The following is a 7031-nucleotide window of genomic DNA, read 5'->3' on the forward strand; positions in this document are numbered from 1 at the left end:
AAGAAAATTTGATGCAATAAATATTTACAAGTTTTGTGTCCATGGAAACACAAGCTGAAGCAAGCCGTGAATGCAATGACGGAGATAATTAAAGAGCTTTTTTCCTCTCAAAGTGAAGGTCATGATTAAGAGCATTGGAATTGGAAAATGGTCATGATTGGCATTAATGAGGATGGAACGAGAAATAGGATTGTTATGATTGTGCTCTTTGTTGCGATCAGGTTTATGAACTCATTTTGAGTTAATTTAAAAAAATTCGAAGGCAAATTTTACAGGTGTGGATCCGATCCATATTTCAACTTATGAGTCTGAAGTAAATATGAAGGATTATGTATTTCAGGGGGTTTTCTCTCCATTACAGATTAGAGGTGGTTTTCTCTCTTATATACTTACTTTTGTATGAATAAGGTTGTAAGTATATAGCTCTCTTACATAGTGGATTTCTGTTTGTCCATTCAGGTTGGCATTGACGCCCCACAAGGCGTGTCCCACAAGTACCTCACAGCACATCCCAACTGTGTGTTGGAAACATCTCCCAATAACAATTATAGAAGACAATGTTCAAAATATCGATGCACCCGATATGTCAGTAGAGGCATATCGGGCAAATCGGTACTATATTTTATTGCTTTTTTTTTCACAACTGGTTCAAGAGGACTGGTTTAGGGCTCCTCCACCCCCTGAATCAGTCAAACCCTTGATACACCCACTGTAGGGGCGTATCGGAAGGGTCCCGGAACAATATGTATCAACCGATACAGACCGATACATGTCGATACTTTGAACCTTGATATTGGAAGATATTTCTGATGCACGTTGAGTTTTGGGAGGATTTTCATGATTCATACAGTTGCTAACTTGGCAAAAAAAAAAAAAAAAGATCATTCCATTAAACTTATTCAAAGCTTCCCAAATGGATAGGCTTTGTGCTTTGGGGGTTTAAAATTGTTTTGGCACTTGTTGGCTCAATCCCATGTACCTAAGACTATTGATTGATACTGTATCAATAAATTTGTTTAATATTTATACTAGCGGAGGGACCCTGTTTCGCAGAGGCTAGAATGGAACCATCGACTCATTGATTCGTTGACCCAGTCTTTGGCCAAAAATTATTGAATCGGTCAACGATCCATTGATTCAAGCGTTGAACCGTCGATCCATTGACCTGTTCAATGGTTTTTGGCCATTTTTGTATTTTTTTTCATTGGTAACCATCCAAGCAACCAGTTCCGTTTTATCCTAATCTCGATCCCTAGCAAAAAAACGTTGAATCGATCAACAACTCATTGACCTATGCGGTCAAACCGTTGACACGTTTAATGGTTTTTTATCATTTTTTTTTTATTTTTGTTATCAAAATAGGCCATTTGTTCAAACCGAACAGTCAAACCATCGACCTGAAAACTGGTGGCCAGAATGGTTCCATCTTCAGGTCGTATGAGTCACATGCTCGAATGACATAACATGTATGGTACTGCTTAATGGACCTCAGACACTCAATTTTTTTCTGTAATATTTTTGTCAGAATGGGTCGTCCGTTTTTTTTTTAATTGGGTATCGTCCAGACAACCAGTTCTGTTTTACCCCAATTCTAGTCCCTGGCCAGTTCAATGGTTTTTGAACATTTTTTTATTTTTTTTATTTTTGTTGTCAAAATGGGTTGCTCGATCGAATCGGACGATTGAACCGTCAACCCAAAAACCGATGGTCAAAATGGTTTTATTTTTGGGTCATATGAGTCACACGCTCGAATGACATAACACGTATGGTACTGCTTAATGGACCTCACACACTCAATTTTTTGCTTGTAACTTTTGTTGTCAGAATGGGTCGTTTGTTCGAATCAGACGATCAAACCATCGACTCAAAAACCGGTGGCCATAATGGTTCCATAATTTTTTGCTTATAACTTTTTGTTGTCAAAATGGGTCACCCATTCGAATCGAACAATCAAACCGTCGACTCAAAAACCAGTGGCCAGAACGGTTCCATTTTCAGGTTGTATGAGCCACATGCTCGAATGACATAACCTGTATGATACTATTTAATGGACCTCACAAACTCAATTTTTTGCCTATAATTTTTGTTGTCAAAACGGACCGTCCGTTCAAACTGGATGATCAAATCGTTGACCTAAAAACTAGTGATCAGAAGGGTTCCATAATTTTTTTGCTTGTAATTTTTGTTATCGGAACGGGTCATCCATTCGAACTAGACAATCAAACCGTCGGTTATCAGAAAGTTATTAATAACATTTATCAATAATAGTAAGTAATTATACTATTAAATTAAATAATCATTAATGATAGTTTTAATAATATTATTTAGTTATTTTTAATATAAAATAAATATTAAATTTATGAATAGGATTTATTAAAAATATTTGTTAAATTAATAATTACCAAAATTAAATTAAATTAACAGTATTTATTAGTAATAGTAATTATAATATTTTATTAAATAATCAATAAGAATACTTTTAATAACATTTTTAATTATTTTTAATATAACTATAATTACTAAATTTATTAACAGTATTTATTAATAACACTATTTAAAATTTTAATTTAAAGTAAAATTAAAATAAATATCTATTTATTAACAATATTTATAATAACAGTATTTATTAATTATAATCACTAATTATATATTTATTAGATTACTGTAATAATCAGTAATTTATAACAGTAATTACTGTTATTGTAATTAATAGGATAGGGGTGCTCTCACGTGGGAATCTACACACACCCGTAGATTCCATTTGCTGCACGGAGAGAGTATCCCAATCGTATTAACATATATATACTATAAAATTGATTGGAATATATATCTTCATATACTATTAAATTATGCATTCTCTCATCTGTATATATTATATTAATAGTTATTTCAACCTAAATTTAGTATCGTAGATGTATTTGTGGGATTTAATATAATTTCCCTAGTGTATCTAAGCTTATCCATATATTTCCATTGTATCTATAATATAATTTGTGGGATTTAAATTTAGTATCGTAGATGTATTTGTGGGATTTAATATAATTTCCGTAGTGTATCTAAGCTTACCCTATCTCGGTACATATTCATATCCAAGTTTCCCAATACAATACACAATACCTATATTTTAAACCTTGTAATTGCCCTTATTTAGCTAATTAGAAATGAATGCCAAACAACAATAAATGTATTTCATAGCCTTAAGGATCAGCTTAGCATGACCCCAATTAATTCGTATCTGTCATTATGTGTATGACTAAACTCTAAGCTAGAAAAAGTAATTGAAACTGGCATGATTTAAGTGGGCCTGTAGTTAAAAGGCCCATTACTATAAGCCAAAACCAGACAGAGCTAGATTAAGTCAAAATACATTTTCTGGGGCAAGTAGGAGGTAAAGCACTTTGAGGATGGTCAATCAATCATAGCAGTTAGGAGTGTCAATTGAAGTGGATTTGGTCCAATCCGGTCCAATCTAGTGTGAGTTCATTATAAATGAATCACGTCCAGTCCAATTTAATGAATATTTTGGACCGATTCAATTCAATGTTTGGACTGTCTAATTTATTGAAATTTGTTTTAATTTAGATTAGCTCTAACCCAAGCCTGGTCCATTGACACCTATATTCTTATTCTCTATCAATAGACCAGATATTGGCTCAATCCAATATATATTTATTATCGATGGATCAGGTCCAATCCAATAAATATTTTGGACCATTAAGTCTATTCAATATGTTTTATTGGTCGGTTCAAATTGATTTTGGTTTGGATGAGATTCAACCCAAAACCGATCCATTGACAAGTATAAATCGAATATCTCGACTGAGAACCGACAACTCCTGGTCCCATTTTACAGCCCTAAGGCTTTGATGTGAAATGAAAGGAAGAAAGACAGCCACTTGACCAAAGAATCTCACTACTGCATGTAGACGTGTAAATTGGACATTTGGGCATAAATCTCGTGCAGGAGAACGTCATCCATTAATAGAGAAGAGGGAAAAAAAAAAACCTAACTAAATTTCATGGTTGTGATCCAAAGTTGGTTGTTGACTTCAGACTCGTTGATTCTTAGTTGGTACTTTTTAAGGTCGAGTCCATAATGAAGGAAAGAAAATGCATGTTGGACATGGATGAATGAATGTTTTGATGAAACCGATCATCAATTGCAAGCTAGAAAGTAACTAACTAAATAGGAGAGTGGCAATGCCTGATGGGACACGCTAAGTCCAACTACATCATTCCATTCTCTTCTCCCGTTTGGGAGCAGTGTGCGACTGTTTGGTTTTATAAGTGAGTTCCAATTTATGAGTGATTTGTTTCATCTGTCTTTTCAAGAAATATGAAATGATGGGATACAAATTGATTTTTTATTGAACATTTAAAGTAATTTGATTTAACATTATAATATGTTTATAATAACAACTGTGTGATATTTCTAAAAGGAGTCAGGTTTTTTTCAAATTTCAATCATGCTTTCAAAGAACCATTCAATCTAAGTTGATATTATGTAACAAGCCCTCCCTATTGCGTTTGAAGAGTAGTGAACAAGTACAATCTACTTATACCATCTCAAAAAATCATGCTACCTAAAAGCTTAAGCTATTAGGTGAACCCCTTGAATAGGTTGATGTTCTCTAACACATGTCACCACGATAATTCAGGATCTCCTAGGCGATTCAATAAACAAAAAATTTAGCACTTCAAAAAGAGTAGAAACCCCTCTTCCCTTCCCAAATCTCAAAGCTAATTATCACAAAAAATGTTTAAAAAAAAAAACTACCAAATGCTGTTTTTTACTGATTTCATTTATTTGTTGATATGATGAAAGACTCCGGTCCCAAATGTCCCCTAGAATTGCTCCAGTTTTACACAAAAATCACCCACCAAGATCGTGTCATATAGCGAGCACATGGGCCCTATGCAGAAACCCTCGCACATTTGATCGTAGAAGACTAGAAGAAACGGAGCATCTTTAATTTGTTTATTATTTTGGTTGGGTTGGAATTGGACGACTGAAATGATTGGAGGATAGGTTTCAACTTTCAAGTTGCGTGTAGAACCGAATCGGGTACCACCCCCACCCAGACTCAGTATTAGCCTCTCTATCTTATAGAAATAGCTTGGTGTAAACGTAAGGTACAAATAATAAAGTGAAGATGTCGTCAAATGCTAGTAGTAGTGGCGATGGGTTGAAAGAAATTGTGCTCCGTAGGATTGTTAGCCATATCTCTTGGTTCCCGCAAGTTCAGCTCTCTCTTTCAATTTCAAGAGAAAAAAGCAAAAGATAATGGCCCGAAGAGAATTTGGATAGGATTCATCATCCATCACCAAATGGATTCCTTAATACAAAATATAAGAAATAACTTCACATCTTTAATTTCTTGCAGCCTAGCCTAATATGGCTGACTTGGCCTACAGGATTTGAGTTAGTTGTATTTGTAAGGTCTACCTTGGTGTCTCTGTCGGCCTCTCCGGCCCACTCCCACCCATGACTGATCACTTCCTCCAATACCACCACCCCAGAGCCAGAAGAGTAACAGAGGCCACCATCCGATGTTAAAACTTAAAAGTTGGTCCCCGCTAGATGGGGTCATTGGACTACTGGGGATATGAACTCATTTTTTTGCTGTCTTCTCGTTTTTGTTTTTCATTTTTTGGTTTACCGACAAGGACATGTTTGCTCCAATACTTATCGGTCTGTGATTGGATTCCACCTTTGCAAAGAAATTAATTATTTCATTTTTTTTTCAATCAAAGAAAAGGATCTCGCAGGTCGCAGCCTTGAACGAGTATGATGGTTCTCCCAAATTAAAACCGTACAGGACAGGTATTCTGAGGGAGCCTTGCGGTGTAAAATCATCCTAAATGGACAATTGATCCTAGTTTTTTGGGGTTTTTTCTGTGGTATTAGGCTCTTAGCGTGGGGATAGAGGAGTGTATACATGAAATCCACTTAGGGAGGGATTGAGATGAGATTTCTTATAAATCACCAATTTCTAAGATCACTAATTTATTTATACTATATTATAAAGCCATTAGGTCCTACGTTAGCAGCTCTCTCCTTTTTCCATTTCTTCTTCTCTCTTCTTTCCTTAAACCTCTCTCTTTTCTCCCTTACCCGTTCCTACCCTTTCATGTTGCCACATGGCATCCCTCACTTCTACACTAGAGTCCCACTTCAAATCTCTCTCTCATGTTCCTAATCACTTAGCCAATCTCCTCCTAAAATTTCTACTAAACTATCTTTTCCACCTAAAATTCTTCCTAAAATACCTCTTAATCTATATTGCCATGTAGCAGCTCTCTCTCTCTCTCTCTCTCTCTCTCTCTCTCTCTCATGTTACCAATTGGCTCAACCCCCTCCTAAAATTTCTCCAAAACAATCTCTCTCATTTAAAATTCCTCTTAAAACACCTCTTAATCTATACTATCGACGACCCATGCAATGCATAGGCTTTATTAAGCAAAGGCTAAGCAATAGAAATACATAAGACCATATAATAGTTTTATATTTTAGCTTTTTCATATTCAGTTCGATAGAACTCCACCCCAGCTGGTTAGTTTTTTAGAATTTCCGACCAGTTTTGGTTCAACAACTTTCCAACCCAAGTTATATATATATATATAATTTTAAATATGATTATTTAATACGAGAAAGTGGGAAAATTCTCATATTTCTTATTCTAAAATATTTTATATCATAAATTTAATTCTTTTTTAATTTATTTTTTAATAATAAACACTATAATTTGTTTAAATAAATTCAATTTTAAGACTAAATCTTTTAAACAAATTGTTAGACAGTTTTTGTATGCCCTTAGCTTCAATCAAAATGATGTACATTATGAGTTTATTGTAAATGAATAAAGTACATATTTGATTCATGTTCATGTGGTGTGTTTCTGTGCAATACCCTTAAACTGAACACTTAATGAGACTCGTGTTAATTTAGAATGTTCATAGCCAGTGGGTCGGTCTGGGGAGACCTATCCTGATAAGGCTCACACTGATATGCCACCAAGTCGGTACGGGTG

Source organism: Nelumbo lutea, chromosome 1 (genome assembly GCF_056320005.1).
Source record: "Nelumbo lutea isolate HS-2025 chromosome 1, American lotus-T2T, whole genome shotgun sequence".
In the NCBI taxonomy this organism is placed as follows: domain Eukaryota; kingdom Viridiplantae; phylum Streptophyta; class Magnoliopsida; order Proteales; family Nelumbonaceae; genus Nelumbo; species Nelumbo lutea.